The sequence below is a fragment of the Patagioenas fasciata genome, chromosome 13 (assembly GCF_037038585.1).
Source record: "Patagioenas fasciata isolate bPatFas1 chromosome 13, bPatFas1.hap1, whole genome shotgun sequence".
In the NCBI taxonomy this organism is placed as follows: Eukaryota; Metazoa; Chordata; class Aves; order Columbiformes; family Columbidae; genus Patagioenas; species Patagioenas fasciata.
Window position 1 is genome coordinate 16,542,982 of NC_092532.1, and position 16,947 is coordinate 16,559,928.

The window sequence follows — 16,947 nt, forward strand, 5'->3', positions numbered from 1 at the left end:
AAGAACTTCTTCTCAGTGAGGGTAACAGAGCACTTGAACAGGCTGCCCAGGGAGGTTGTGGAGTCTCCTTCCCTGGAGACATTCAAAGCCCGCCTGGACACCTTCCTGTGCGACCTCACCTAGGCGTTCCTGCTCCAGCAGGGGGATTGGACTAGATGATCTTTTGAGGTCCCTTCCAATCCCAAACATACTGTGATACTGTGATATTGTGATTCTGTAGCAGGTTAAACATTTTGAGGATTAAATGATTATGTATAATCATTGGTGTAGGCTAAAAGGTTTTTGGAAACATGTCAGCCATTTGAAATAAGACTGATACATCTTTTATCAGAAAGAATGGCAACTGGTTTTGATTTGAGCACAGCAACAAAGATGCCTGGTACTTTGAGACATGTTTTATTTCAACATGGTACCTCACAACTTAAACTTGATCTAGCTCCCCCAAAATAATTTAGCACTTCAATCTTAGGTCAAAAGCTTAGCACTTTTAACCTTATTCTGTGCACACTGCTTTCATAAATTAAACTCAAACTTTAGAAGTACACATGAAGATGCTTGTTGTAACTGCTATAAATACAAGGGAAACTCTGTATTATTTATTCGAACTTTGTTCTGTCCTGTGTTTGTCTAACTAGTGAGTACTTATCTTTTTCAGGTTCTCAGACTACGTATTGCTTCTGTCAGCATTGGGACATATGCTTGACATAGGTACTGTGTGTATGTGGTGGGTTTTTTTTGTTTTTTCCTCCCCTCCTACCACAGTTCATTTTGGGATGGCAGAGCACACAATTCACTAAATCAGCATGATTGTTTGAAAAGAGCGTGTTTAAAAAGGCATTACCAGGCTGTGAAACACAAGAGGGAACAAAATCTTGATTCAGTAGCCTGTTGCACCAGTGTAATCCCAGTCTCAAATGGGATAATGATGAAAAATTATTTGTTTGTGTCAAATTTTATCAATAGAAGCCATTGTTCTACTGAAGTTTTATTTCTTCTGATCTTTAGTTTTCTGTGGTATATCCAATATGTAGAACTTTCACTAAAGCCAATGAGACTCGTGCATATGGACTTAATATTCATTATTCAAGTGACATACAATGTGTCTGATAACCTTGCCTCATTAATGTTATAAATTTGGAAGGGAGCCTTCATAAACCAAACCAACAGAATAACACTTCCTCAAAACTACACATCAGATAATCCTCTCTAAGTGTGATTTGTTCACAGATACCATAATTAGCTTGTTGAAAGCTGAGGAATCAGTGAGATGGATTTCTGATTAGAAATCCTTTTGGTGAATTCAGCCTTCATGGAACACATGGGTGATGAAAGAATATTGGGTTGTACATAAAGCCAGAACCTGGCCCATTGTGAATTAGATGGAAATCAATTGTCAATGATTGTAGAAAGTACCCTGGTTACAGATCATTGAACTGTCTGTAATTAATTTAGGAGACTGACAGGTTCTGGAGAAAGGAGCTGCCTCACTCAGCTAAGCGCAGAAAGTAAAATGCAATTCTGTAGCTGATGTTTGGAAATTCAGAAGACTGCTTTGGGCATTTAAGCAAGACCTGTTGTTATTTTTGTTCATCTACATTGTCTTGGTCTGCACAAATTTAAAATTATTTTCAGTTTCAAACTATTTCCAGCATTAAAAGCTGTGGAATTATAACTAGAATTTACTCTGCCCTTGACCTAGTTCTGAGCAGGAAGGCCAATATTAAATCAAATACTTTGCTGTAAGTCAGTGAAAGAATAGCCCAAATGTACTTTGCTGTTTATAAATTAGTTCATATGCAGAAAATAGGACCGTGGAGTGAGTCTGTCCATGGGACCCGGGGCAGCTGTTGGATGCCGATTAAAATCAAAAAGTTTTGAAGTGGTGGTGAATAAAATCACAAACTTAACGTATTTGTCCTTGTGAACAAGCAAGATGTAAAGTAGTGTTTAAAATACGTAGTGAAATATTGGTTATGTGCACAATTTAGAAGTATTTGCAAATATTTAAAAAATTTGAAATAAATATTTCAAACACAATAAAAAGTAGAGAACAGATTTTTAAAAAGTCAAGCTGGATTTTTGGAGGCAAAGAAACACTATTCAGTCTACCATTCTTATTTTTAAGCAGACAAAGCTTTCTTAATTGTTTATCTTTTAAACACTTAGTTGATGTATGGAGAATATACTTTCATGTCCTTTAGATCTTTAAATGACTTTTCCTTGAAAACACCCAAAATAACTGTAGCTTAAGGTGAAGCTTAAAACTCTTTTTAACCTTTCTAGATGTCAAAGGATTTTTAAATCTTTGGAAACATTAGCATCATCACTGGAGAAATGGGCTAGGTGTTCCTTTTTTAAAGAAAAAGAACATCACTATAATGAACAGACAAATGGTGGAAAATGTGCTTAATCCCCATTTCAGTACATTTAATTGCTGTTGTTGCCTCAGCACAAATACTGGTACTAAATTAAATGGATGTGGAAATACCATGCTATTCAGCAGTCTAGTGTGACATGGTAATTGAGCTATATTTTTGGTAAATGTGAATTAGTGATGATTGTATGCTTCGTTTTATACTAGTAAGCAAATAACTTCCTTTTTTATAATTGGTCCACTTCTGCCCTTGAAAATATTTGAGCCTTAAGGACTGAAAACTAACGACAGAAAGAGGGATGAACGCCCAGGGAGCTAAGGGTAACATAGCAATTTGATATAAAAATTTAATGAGCTTTCTTTTGACACTGTAATTTGTCTTAGCAAATTTTTCTAGTGAACAGGGCCAGAAGCCTTATGTAAATGAGCTTTTCTTGTGATTTGTGCTTGCCAGACTGCTGCAGCTGCAGGGAGTGTTCGGGTGATGAAATGATACTGCACATAATGGGGTTAATGAGGATTACAAGTTACTTCCTTCAGGGAAGTGTGCTCTGTTCATTTTTTTGTTTGGTTTTAAGCAAGCTTATACTGAAAGTCCCAAGTTCAAGCCCCTGTTTAAAATATTGTAAAATCTAAGTGGGGTTTGAGGCAACATATCACAAATTGCAGGTGCAGCTCATTAGCTGCTGTGATCTTCTGTGACTGGTTGTACTGCTTTGTGTGGGTAGTTTTCTCTTTGGAAACCAACTCTTTATGAGCAAGCCTGCAGTCTACTTTAGAAATATTTCTTGTAACTCACAACTAATCAAAATGATTGAAGGAGAAACTATTGGGCTTGTCCCTAAGCCTACGCATAACTTCACAATACGAGATTTAGAGAAGACAATTTCAAAAATATGTGAGCTGATATTTAGATATGTAGAAAAATTGTGAAAATACTGTGATTTGAGTCTTTAGATTAATAGATGGCTGTAGAAAACTCAGGAAAGAAGTGAAGAGACTTGAGATAACCCTGTTTTTGTGTAAATGTAAGTTGTCATTAAATAGTACGATTGACTTCCTACCAGTGAAGACTTGAAAATCTAAGTTGTTACATCATGAAATGTAAATATTCTAGATACCTCTCTGTCATTCAATAAAGTTTTATTTTGAGAAGAACCAAAGGAAAAATAGGAGGCAGTGGCCTCTTGGTCATCCTGGGAGAATTGCTGTTTGGATTTTCAGTTATCCAAGTGCTTGAGTTCAGGTTGTTTTCAACTCACTTGTAGAAGTCTGGCTGAAATGGAATTGGATGAAGAGTATCATGTTCTGAACATAGACATAAAACTTATCAACTGAATGATAGTAAGCATTTTGGGATTCTGTGTTTCCATGTGCAGGCACACAAGTGAAAGTCTAAGCCCCTACAACTGCTCTAGTTCATTTTCTTAACTGCAAAAATGGAAATATTTTTGCTCTTGCATCAAGTAGGCTACCTCTTACACTTTTCTGTATCTTTATGCTGAGGAAGAAAGAATAAAGACTATTTTGTGACAATGTCTGATTCTCTTCTTGATAAATATAAATTTAAAGGCAGTTAACTAAGCGGTGATGTTGGTGATCTGTGTGCTGCAGGTTAAAGAAAGTTAGAACAACACTTGGAGTAATTACCTTTTCTTTAAGTTAACGGACTCATTTTTATGTCTAGTAAGCACTTAGAGAAAGTAGGTTTATCTTTATTAAGCAACAATCCCAGCAGATGCTCTGAAAAAGAAGCTTCTTCCACCAACTGTAGGGCAGCTTTGAGGCTTTTGTTCATTTCGGGATTTCTATGCCTCGTGTACTGCAGTATTTGAAAAGATGGTGCCTACAGGAGCAAGGTTATTTTTTAGTGTTATTATAGACATGTTTATTGGGTGGAAAAGATTGTACTGATATGTCTGCTTAAAGCAAATCAAACATGAGTGTATATGTGTGCCAATTGCTTCTTGTTTTTCATTTTCTTAAATTACTAATCCCATAGTGCTGTGCTCATGTAGGTTGTTTAGGGAAACAGAGGACATATGTTGTAGTACTTAAGCTGAAGTAGAGCCAGGATAAAGACAGAAGGTGTTTGTTTAGTTTTAAATGAAGCACAGTCAATGAAATGACTTACCACAGTGACAAAGGACAGACAAGCATGATGTGTTTTGTAATCAGTGGCCTAAGAAATAAAGCAGTTAGCAATGCCCAAATGAAATAAAAGAATTGACTCAACTTTTGTTCAAGATAGAGAATACTTCTGATTGCTCCCAACAAAGGCTAGCAAAATAGCTTATTTCTAAAACAAATACATGTTTTGAGACACTCTTAGTGCGTAATCTTGCAAGCTGTGTCACAAAAGAAAAGAGAAAACCTTTAAGTATGAACTGGGGCTTTCAGCTGTTGCCCAGGCTGTGTTTAGTGGAAGGGAACATTGCTCTCTGGATGAAGTCCTGAGATCAAGTCTCAGATTAGAATAAAGACAAAAAAAAAAAAAAAAAAAAAAAAGAAGAGGTGAATAACCAATTAATTCTAAGACCAAAGTGCAGGAAGACACACTTTTACAAATATTATCCAGAGAAAGCCCATTATCATTGTGTGGTAATCTATGCTTGTGTTGATAGTGTAGTATTACTGCTCCAATAAAAAAAAAAAAAAAAAAGTATATTTTAAAATGATAGTTTCTGGAAGTTGGAATAATTTTAGGGAATAGTCCATACTGCTTTTGTTAAATATCTAGCCATTCTCAAAACCATCCTTGATATCTTTCTGGGAGTGTGAGGGAAGAAATTTCTGACTTGCACATACAGCTTTTTCACAGTCTCAATTGACTATTATTAGCCCAGTACAGGCAGAAAAGATAGGAAATATAGTTTACTGGGACCATTACCTCTTACAAAATATATCAGCTTTGTACAAATATACTATTATGAAATGTAAGATTTAGGCCAATGAAATCTTTTTGCTTTATCTAACTGAAGTTTGTCTGTCTTCTAGTTTGACAGAAGGTGATAATCTGTTTTGTTCTAGAATCATAGAATCATTTCAGTTGGAAGAGACCCTCAGGATCATTGAGGCCAACCATAACCTAACCTAACTCTAGCACTAAACCATGTCCCTAAGAACCTCATCTAAATGCCGTCTAAACACCTCCAGGGATGGTGACTCTACCATGTAACTGTGATCCTTTGATTGAAGCAAAGCTTTATTCCAAGCTTGTAATTTTTTTTAATGTCATGTGAATATAATTTTGGTTAGAGTATGTTAGTATTTCGAGCTATTGGCATTTCTGTCCGTTCATAGAATCATAGAATAGTTCGGGTTGAAGAGACCTTCAAAGCTCATCCAGTGCCACCCCTGCCATGAGCAGGGACATCTTCACCAGCTCAGGTTGCTCAGAGCCCCGTCCAGCCTGGCCTGAGATGTCTCCAGGGATGGGGCATCCACCACCTCTCTGGGCAACCTGGGACAGTGTTTCACCACCCTCAGTGTAAAAAATTTATTTCTTATATCTAGTTTGTATTGTTTTCCTGTTGCATTGAAGACTGTTTTGTTATAATTATTATTGATGGTTACCATGATTGTTTGAGAGGGAGGTTCAAATGGGGGGGCCTAAGGCATTTTTTTGAAGACAAACAGAATAATAAATAGAAACCCCATGCTTTTTATCTAATCTAGATACATGATGCAAGTGAGTCAATTTGGAAAGGATTCTGTGCTAGTATTTAGTTTCTATGGTGTAATGAACATGCATGAAACTTCATCATATTTTAAAACCTTTTTAATAGTTGTATAAAAATCGAAGAATGTTACCTTATCTTCCACAAGGGTATGCTAGTGCATTTAACATTGCATTTGCCAAAGAATGATACCACACATAAACTTGTTAACTACTGTGAGGACCAGCTTTGTAGTAAATTTGTTGTACTTTTGAAGATCCTTTCTAACAGTAACATAAAATTCCACTTTTGTGTGGAAAAGGTTAATTTTTGTTTTATAAACGAGACAGTGAGGAATGTGGATGTGGTGGTGTGCACTGTTTATGGTCGTACAGAAAGTCTATGGCAGATGAAATTTGAAGCTTGAATCACAGCTCTGTGCCTTGGTGACTGTGTTATCCTTTCTCTGATTGTGTTACCCTTTCTCTGACTTTGCTGGGAGGGTGGAAATTTACATCACTACCTCCAGTGTGTCTGTCATGGACTCTGTTTCTTCATATAATTTTTAGAGAGTTGTACATGGTTTAATGTACTTCCCCTTCCACTTTCGTGTACTATTCCAGAAATTATGCCATCCATAACTATTAAGTTTTCACTTAGACAATCTGTTTCTGCACTTCACAAAAGTGAGGCAGGTAACTTGGAGATAAGTCAAAATAACGTGATTAGGTGTTTGAGATCATATATACCTTGTGGGGCTGTCTTCTGTTCCTGAACATTGTGCACGAGTTATGTCAGAATGAATGCTGAATGGCAAAACACCACCCAGCCCTTGCCTTTCCTGAAAAACTGAAGTTACACTCTATATGGGCTTTATTCAGTTTTAATTCCTATCAATTGATCCTAGAAATTACAAAGATTTAATGTTAACTATTTTGTCTTGTATAGAACTTTTATTTTTAGACTACACACTGTGTAATGTTAGGGAAGAAAACCATAGATTCTTTGGTACATACAAGGAAGAGACTATATTGTTATATGTAGTTTAATTTAAAATGACATGATAAATGTAATATATGCCTTTAATTTTGTTTCTAATTCACTTAACCATTCACTGCATATTTACAAAAAGCACTTCTCATTTATCTTACCATTTAAAAATTACAATATTCAGATCTAGGAAATGACCTTTCTTCACCTGAAATGCTCTAAAATCAAATTTTCATAGGCTGTAAGCAGCACTTCAGGGAGAGGTTCTTTAAAGCACTGGCTATTGCTTTCAAAGTATTCTTATTTGCCTAAATTAATAACGGTGTGCTTTTCCCCTCTTGTTCTTATAAGAGACAAATTAATTTAGATAACTTTCTAAAGAACTGAATCACTGGCCATCTTTCCTGATGAATTTTGCATTCATTACAAACTAAACAAACAAACAACAGACAAAAAAACCGCAAACAAACAAAAAAGAGAGACCAGCAAGGTCAAGTTCAACATGTTTTTTGTTTGTGAGAAGAGCAAAGGAAAGTGACAGTAACTCCGCTTACCAGTTCTTAGGAAAGAACAGAGACTGCAAAAACTGGGGAGATTTATGTCAGCTCTAGATGGCATATGTATATATAACGGCATGTGATAGCTTCTGACTTATTTAATGAAAGATATATTTTTATTCATCTTAAAATATTGATATAGTAGTATTGTTGTGTAAACAAAGGCCAATACAAATGGTTTTCGAACCTAATCTGAAAACTAGAGGAAAGGATAAGTCTGAATTGTGAGTCTTGTTTGTATTTTTTTTAGGAATGCAAAAGTAAAGCAGATGTAAAATCTTCCCTAGTTGTTGTGGGTTTTTTTCTCCTTTTTTCTTTAGCTGTAAGCTTTATTCATTAATGTGAAGATCTGCATTATGTGATGTAGATGAGTTTTCTATTCTCCATCTGGCAGCTCAGAAGAGACAGAAAATTAGTCAGGAACTTTATTAATCACTTGGGGATCAGCTGAGTATGTAATTAGCCTAGAACAGCTTTTTAAAATGTTGCATATTAGGTATGGTAAATCAATTCCAGCTCAATAAATCAGGCTTGTTTGCAAGCTCGAGCTTCCAAAAGTAGTACATTCTGAATGCTGATCTACCAGAAATTTCATAAAAAACTCTGTACTGCTGGGTATCGGTGTCTTGGGTCCTTGGTGGCAGCACTCCAACTTAAAAGGGAAATGTGGGAAATGAAAAGATTGAGAAATTGCAGCTTAGATAGCCTCAAGTGCTACTGCCAGACTTAGAGGAAAGCGGTGTCTGGGCATTCAGGTAAAGGAATGTGCCTTTTCAGGCTGTACCTGCTAATGATAGAAAAATATGATAATATCATAAAATATGATAATATCATGTCCTGTGTTGTGACTACTGCAGTACTAACACAGTGAAAGAAGTAGAGCAGGTGGAAGCAAAATAACTATAGTAATTTAATGTAACTGTATTTTTAAGAATTTTTTCCTCTCTACGGTATGATAGCTGTTACTTTAATATTAAAGTTTAATATTATTCTTAAACTAGATGCATCTTTTAATTATTAATTCAAGGAAAATTAACTGCAGGGGCAAGAAGACTATGAGTAGAATTTGGTGGCCTGTTTCAGTTCTTAAAATTTCCTGCTTGAAGAAGCTTAAAATGGGTCTAAGATACTTAAAATACAAATATATAACATATTGGTCAGGTGACAGCTGCAGTCTGAATTTTTTGTTTAGAGGGGAATTCAACTTCATTTCCATTTCCAGTTTTCCCTGGAAGAATGCAAGATTTGACATTTCAATGCTGATGTTCTTCTAATGGTATCTTTATTTTTTTGGATGTCTGGATGGCAGTTTCAGTAGTCCAGACGCATTGTATTTACATAAGTGGTTTGTTCTATAGACTCTCATTTTGCTCTTAGAGGCCACTTACTAGCTCTGCTTTCAGCTGAACCATAGCAGGAATACTACGAGCAATTATGGCAAAACACCTGCTGTAGGAATGCTCAAGGTAGGCCGGCTTTACAGCTAAGGGAAGCTTACATTATGAAATGGCTTACTGAATTTATTAATCAGCAAAGGAAATATGAATAGATTGTTGTGTATAAAGTAGAGATCTACTTTGTAATTCCTTAAATTTTAACATGGTGGGTTTCAGGCCAGCTTGAAATGCCTAGGTAACTTAGTAATCTCTCACATGCAATGAACAAGATCTCAGGGAGGAAAAACCAGCACTATGTAAATAGCTTTTGAAGATCTGTAAAGGCTGTCCTCTGTACTCCTATATTCTGTACTGTAGTTTACTGTAATTGTTTTATTGTAGTTTATGTGCATTTCACATACATAAATTAAAATTTTCTGGGAGCTCTGTAATTTCAGTCAATAACAGTTTGGGATCAATATCTGAACTGCAACATACTGCCTTTGTTTTTAACAATAAAAGTGATAGAAGGAAAAATGCTATCCTTTATTTTGTTTTGTATTGCATTTAGAAAACATCAGCATACAGGTAACTTTAACACAGCCACTACTTGGGGATTTTTCCTTTTTAACAGCTCTCTTCAAAGATACAGTAATTGACACATCCACTGTTTTTACTGGTCTTTTCAGCATTCTACAATATTGCACAGATATCGAAAGTATACTGAAAAGATTAATCTAGGAACATTGTTTTAATCAAGTGTGTTTGAAAGAACTGTTTTCCTGCATACCCATATTTTCCTGGTTTGCTGCAGTTACTCTGGACAATGTGAATTTGTAGCATAGCTGAAAAAGAGATGACAACTGAACATAGAGAAACCCTTCTGGTATGGTATCTATGGCTCGCTGTATCCTTTACTCATACATGCAACTGTGGGGAATTGAGCAAGCAGCTGATCTGCCCCAAGATTTTTCCAACAAGTTAATGCATGAAAAGTGAAAAGATTTTGTGTAGGACAATAATTTTCTGACACATACGCATGGGGTTTTTTGTTATACTCCACTTTTTTTTTTCTACATTGTCCTATGGTGTGTGTTTGGTCTTGGACATATGAATCTAGTAAAATTAGCTTTTATTATTATCTTATAAGACATAAAACCAAAATGTCATATTAGAAGGAAACCTTGGACTTTCTGGAAAAGGACCTTCTAGGTCTGTTGAACACTTAGCAGAGCTTATAAATGGCATCTATATAATAGTTGCTACTTGTGGAAGGTACACAATAATCATAAGCCATTGCTGTGGTTCATTAGCAGTTAGAGACTATTTTTGAAGTGATGTGTGCAAAAGACAATACTTTCTCAGAAGCCGATCAAACAAAAAGAAATCTGATTAAAAAAAGCATCAGAGAAAGCATTGGGATGTGCTGTTATAACTTGAAATCTCATTAGAATATAATGAGTTAAAGGCAGGGCGAATTTTATGCTTCAGCAAGTTATGAGGGTCTCTGACATTTTCAACCATAAATAATTAGTTCATCGTGATGATACCTTAGTTAGTTCCTTCTCTTGCAGCACCATATATTGAAGCAGAGCAATCTGTTGGATGCAGATAAGCATTTACTGAAAGTCATTATAAGGTAATAGGAAATTATTCAGAGACCTCCACCAAAGCTGAAGTTGAGTAACCACAGGAGCAAAAACTACATACTAATGGTCCAATTACACTCACAACAGCTTACACTTAATTATTATTTAATAATTTATAACTGAGGAAGATTACGTGATGGTATGTGCCACTGCTGGGTTACAGATTTGAAGTAAACTGTGTATGAAGTGAGGACTGTGTTATTTTTCTTAGTGTACTCTCAAACAGGCATAGCAAATGGCGTTATCTTCTACGCAGTTTGGAAGTGTGTTTATTTAGGTGATTTAAGTTTGTTTCAGTTAGTGATGAATACACTAGATCTTACTAATACTTTTATTTCTATTGGCACAGGAGAGGAAATTACCTTCCTTCCATGCAATATTGATAAGGTTATTTGTGGAGACATCGGGCTGTTTGCTAGTTAAACGACAGCATTGTTGTATTTCTTATTTTAAAACTCAAGTGGAACTAAATAGTTGTGGTCTCAGAGCCAATTGGGGCAGAGTCTGGAACAGATCTGTTCTGTGTATTTTGGAGTGCAACCTCAACCTGTTTTCTTCTGGGTTTACTAACAGGGAATTTGGAATATTTTTGCAAGTGGGCTAAAGTTAAGCAGTGTGGGTGTTTTTTAAAGTGTACATATCTATATATGTGTATATATAGATTTTTTTTTTTTTAAGAAAAGCATGAATGAATCTCTGCCTCGGCAAAATACAAACACTTGTTGAAACCTACAAAATGTTAAGGTTCTTTTACAGGATGATGTCCTGCTGAAAAGGGATAATTAAGCTTTTGCACTGCACTAAGTGCTGTATATTACACTCCTCAGAAAGAAAAGAAAATAGTTTTAACAGAATTTCAGTTACTTGCAGGCAGAAAACTTCAAATAAATTGACGTCTGAGCTTGCAGCAGCTCCCATGTGAGCCTGAAGGGAGGGCGCTGGTGTGCTCTGTCCTCCTTGGAAGTGAAGAAACCAAGATGTTCTCCACAAAAGGGCCTCTCCTTGGCGGCAACCTTTTCACTGACCCCATTTCTATATTGATTCTGCTCCTGGGTTGAAAGTCAGGATAAGACAAGGCCAGGGAAGAGGTTTAGTCAAAGAGCAAGGTATTCAAGTGAGATGCTGATTCCTAAGAGGTTATGATGGAGAGAACAGTTTATGTGGGAACATTTGTCTCACTATTGTCCTATAGGACAAAACCTTTTTTTGCTGTGTCTGGACTGTCTTCAACAAGTTAATGACACTGAATAGTTAAAAAAACCCCAATCAACTAACCAAAAAACCTGCTAAACTAAAACAAAACAGCGATCATTTGTGGAGCCTCTGAGTATCAAGTGAGACCTTCCTTTCTATTATTATAGACACTTTTCAGTGCAGAGTCATAGTAAATAACTTGTGCTTTCCTGGTATTAGTCAGTGGAACATTGGAAACAAACATCTCAGATAATTCTATTCCCATCGTGTTAGCCATATTCAGAGCTGTGCTTCTGCAGGTTTGCGCAGCAACTGAATGATGTTATTGTATGACACTGCCATTTTAGCTGAGCACATTTATTTGTTTATTTTTAAATAGCCATTCAAACTATTTGCTGCTTTCATATTTTATTCCCCTGTGGACTCTGCAGTGATTTGCACATTTCCCTTTTTCTGTGTAGAAGTCATTCAAGCTGAAAGTATATAGTCTAGTCTTATCTTTCATTGTCTTTTCAAAACCATAAAATAAAAGCAGTTTAAAAAATTATGTCCAAGGAACTGTATGTTTTTAAACAGCGTTGTTCTACCTGTATGACTAGATTCCTGGCAGACATTAGAACTAGACTGGAAGAAACAAGTTACCTGTTGCTTTGGAGCTGTTCAAAAGAAACAATTACATAAGGCTGAGCTGAATGAGAACGCACTATATACTGTTCAAATAGATTAAAATCTGATTGTCATACGGCATCTGGCTCATATTGCTGAAGGCTCTTAGAGGCCGGGTTATTGGCACACAGCAGAGGATGTCCAGCTCTGACCACAGTACAATGGTTATAAATAAGCACTGCACATAATATTGTCTGACACTGTGCAGCATGGAATTCATTTACACTGTGGTCAGTGATACAAAAGGAAAAGAACTTCCGAAGAGCTGATAAGCAATGCTAAATCAGAAAGCTTTTCTGGTAAAGTGTGGGTGATATGACAAGAAGAAAAGATTAAAAGCTTTATCTGTTGCTTGGGAGAAAATGCTGCCTTTCGAAAGGAGGGGAGACGTGAAATGAAGTTAGTACTACGTGTGAAAATACATAGAAAAATCAATGTAGGTGACATCTGGAAAAATATTCAGAAACACAAATTTGAGGAAAAAGGCTTTATTACATGTGTGCATAATGTAAAATAGTACAAATGTTTGCTAGAGCTACAGTTCAAATTTAAAATATTCTGTATTAAAAAATACAGAAGAAAATCCTTGGAGAAATACCTGCATTTTCTTCCATGTAGAATTATGGCTAATTTAAAATAAAGACTTGTGAAATAGGAAAATGACTGTACATTGAAGACAAGTATTTATAATATTTCAGTTTAGAAATTCTGCTTGTTTGTTAATATCATATAATCTCTTCCAGTCTGTCCAAACACAGTAGAAATTACTGGGTATTTATTGGATGGTTTGGGTAATCCAAACAACACTGAAGAATTTGGCTTTCTGCTGAAACAACTCACGTGATGCTTTTTAAAATGTTAACTACTAAGGATCTGGTACAAGCATAATTTATTATGAGCAGTAAGTTTGATACCAGCGTTTAATTAATGTGGGTTGAATTCTAAGGTTTTCTTTATGGCTTTATTTGACAATTATCAGGTAGAAATTATTATAAGACTAATGCTATTTTTAAGGTGATATATTCTACAAGCATTATTACAAAACATAAAGGTGTGCTGAGATATAAGTTTGTAGGATTCATTTGAAAAGAAACTATTTGATATCATTCCTGAATTGATTAGTTAAAATGTATTTTCTTCCCTGTAGCTTTTTGTTATTAAATAGACAAGGTTAAATTTTAATTACTAGCTTTGGATGATGGCAGAGCGGTGGACGTGATCTACCTAGACTTGAGTAAGGCATTTGACACAGTCTCCCACAGCATCCTTATAACTAAACTGAGGGAGTGCGGTCTGGATGACCGGGTAGTGAGGTGGACTGCGAACTGGCTGAAGGGAAGAAGCCAGAGAGTCGTGGTCAATGGGGTGGAGTCCAGTTGGAGGCCAGTATCTAGTGCAGTGCCTCAGGGGGCAGTACGGGGGCCAATATTATTCAATATATTCAATGATTTGGATGAGGGAATAGAGTGACTGTCAGCAAGTTTGCTGATGACACGAAGCTGGGAGGAGTGGCTGACACTGGAAGCTGTGCTGCCATCCAGAGACCTGGACAGGCTGGAGAGTTGGGCAGGGAAAAATCTAATGAAATATAACAAGGGCGAGTGTAGAGTCTTGAATCTGGGTAGGAACAACCCCAGGTTCCAGTGTAAGTTGAGGAATGACCTATTAGAGAGCAGCATAGGGGAAAGGGACCTGGGGGTCCTGGTGGACAGCAGGATGACCATGAGCCAGCGCTGGGCCCTTGTGGCCAGCAAGGCCAATGGTACCTGGGGTGTGTTAGAAGCGGTGGGTGGTTAGTAGGTTGAGAGAGGTTCTCCTTCCCCTCTACTCTGCCCTGGGGAGACCACATCTGGAATACTGTGTCCAGTTCTGGGCCCCTCAGTTCCAGAAGGACAGGGAACTGCTGGAGAGAGTCCAGTGCAGGGCAACAAAGATGCTGAAGGGAGTGGAGCATCTCCCGTGTGAGGAAAGGCTGAGGGAGCTGGGGCTCTTGAGCTTGGAGGAGACTGAGGGGTGACCTCATTCATATTTACAGATATATAAAGGCTGAGTGTCATGAGGATGGAGCCAGGCTCTTCTGGGTGACAAACAGTGATAGGACAAGGGCTAATGGGTTCAAACTGGAGCACAAAAGGTTCCACTTATATTTGAGAAGAAACTTCTTCTCAGTAAGGGTGACAGAGCACTGGCCCAGGCTGCCCAGGGAGGTTGTGGAGTCTCCTTCTCTGCAGACATTCAAACCCGCCTGGACACCTTCCTGTGGAACCTCAGCTGGGTGTTCCTGCTCCATGGGGGGATTGCACTGGATGAGTTTTTGAGTTCCCTTCCAATTCCTAACGTTCTGTGATTCTGTTTGACCTCCCAATGTATAAATGCAAAGGACAACATAATAATACTCAGTATTACCTCATTAACCTTCAAGAGTTTGTATTCTCAACTAGATTCAATATTACATTAGCAAACAAAGTTTGTTACAGGCTAATGCCATTGTGCGTAGTACTCCCTCTAACATATCCTTAATTTATGGCATTAATCATCAACGACAAAAATTTTAACCTTTTATAACCTTCTTTAAATTAATGGAAATTAAGCCTCACAGGATGTCAGATTACTTAGATCACTGTTCCTGATGGCCAGTCTGTCAAACAAACAAACATGACTTTCTGTTATGCTTCCTTTTATGAGGTAAATTCTGTGAAAATCAGGAAAATAATGTATTTTTTACCTTAATCTAGAGTACATTCTTCATATGAAATTCTCCATGGGAACTAATGCTGGAATTTTCAATCAGATTTCTGAAATAAAACCTTGTTCATCATTGTTTGCTCTCCAAAGAGGCTCTGTTAAATAGTGCGTTCTCTAAATGGAATTAGTTAACTTACTTACATTACTTACAGTACTTTAAAGGACAAAAGGAAATAGAGCAAAATCAAGAAATAGTTTTCATTTTCCATTAGATTTGTTTGTAGGCTTTTTGGCTGTGAGTATAATCCTCCCAGTATGAAGGATGGTAAAACTTGTTTATTCTTAGTTTCTTAAGACGTTGCTGTCCAAGCCCACGCGCTAATGGACAAAAAAGAAGTCACTGTTTAGATTTTCTTTACTAACAATTGTAGTTAGAGTATGAGATGGGGGGGAATGGCTTGACTTGTAACCCGTTTGAATATTTCTCAGCAGGCTCTGATGAAAACCTTTAGCAGTTTGTTCTATATGTGAAAGATAACTTTTTATACGATGTTTTTTGTGAAATACAAATCTCATCTAAAAGTAAGAGCTGAGGAAAAATTATGTGCTGCTTATAAAAAAAGGAAATGGTTAGGGTCTATTTTATGTGATCACGAGTTGCACATTGGTTTCACACCTTTTAGGTGGCAAGACGATTATAAAGCTTTTCTAAATATTATTGTGTTTCTCCTTCTTCCATCAACTCGCAGGCCTCTAACACTGGGAATTAACATTTCATTGAACTCAGCTGTGATTGCTCTGGATTCAAGTAAAATTTAATAACCCATAAACCAAAAGAAGTTTTATTTTTAACCAGATGAAGTGCATAATTTTCCTCCCTCAAGTATTGAATTGTATTGATAGTAATGAGATTAAAAACTGTTCACAGTTAATCTAAAATAAAGTATTTACAATTAAAAAAATCAATTTGAATGCAAATTGGAGTGACTCTCCATTAAAATGAAAATGCATATAAGCCTACAAATTTCACCTGCACTTATTGACTAGGGAAAGCAGTTATTGAAACAAAACTTTTCATCATAGAAACAATAATGAGGGGTAAAAAGGCTTTTAACAGCACTAGTCATCCCATCCTTTAGAGGGTTGCTGGGCATGTCTCTTTCTGTAAGGGTATCTGGCAGCTTTGAAAGCTTTGCTTGGGACACTCTGGAGGTTTTGTGCAAAGCTTGGGAGAAGTCATTATTTTTTCCTGTTCCCTCCAGATATGCACCTCGATGGAAAGGTAGTCATGCTGTAGGAAGGTGCGTCAGAGAAACTGCTTACATTTCATTTTATGACTGTGCTGTTCTAAGACTGTCTTCTTGATGCGGCACATCTATATATCACTGAGACCTGTCACAAGAGCAGGGAGAATTGACAGTCACATGTGAAAAGCAGGAAGGAAATAAAAAATCAATGAACCAGATCATGGGTTTGAACTTGGACTTTGTTGTCAGCTCCAGTAGAAGTTTAGGAAACACAATGCTAATAACGTGTTTATGTTACAAAAAAGTGGGCTTATCATATTGGTAGAAACAAACTGAAAGTCTGGTTTTGAAAGGTACTAGTTTTGTAGCTGAATATTTGTTAAACAGATACTAAGTCTTTATGAATGTTTAGCAAACAATTGAACTTCTGTTGACAAAATTGAGTTATACAGCTGAGAGAGTCTCTTACGTTAAACTCATAGATTACTGAAGGAAATAATTTACTGCTAAACTCACGGAGCATCTCGAGTGGTATTTGAACTGAGGAACT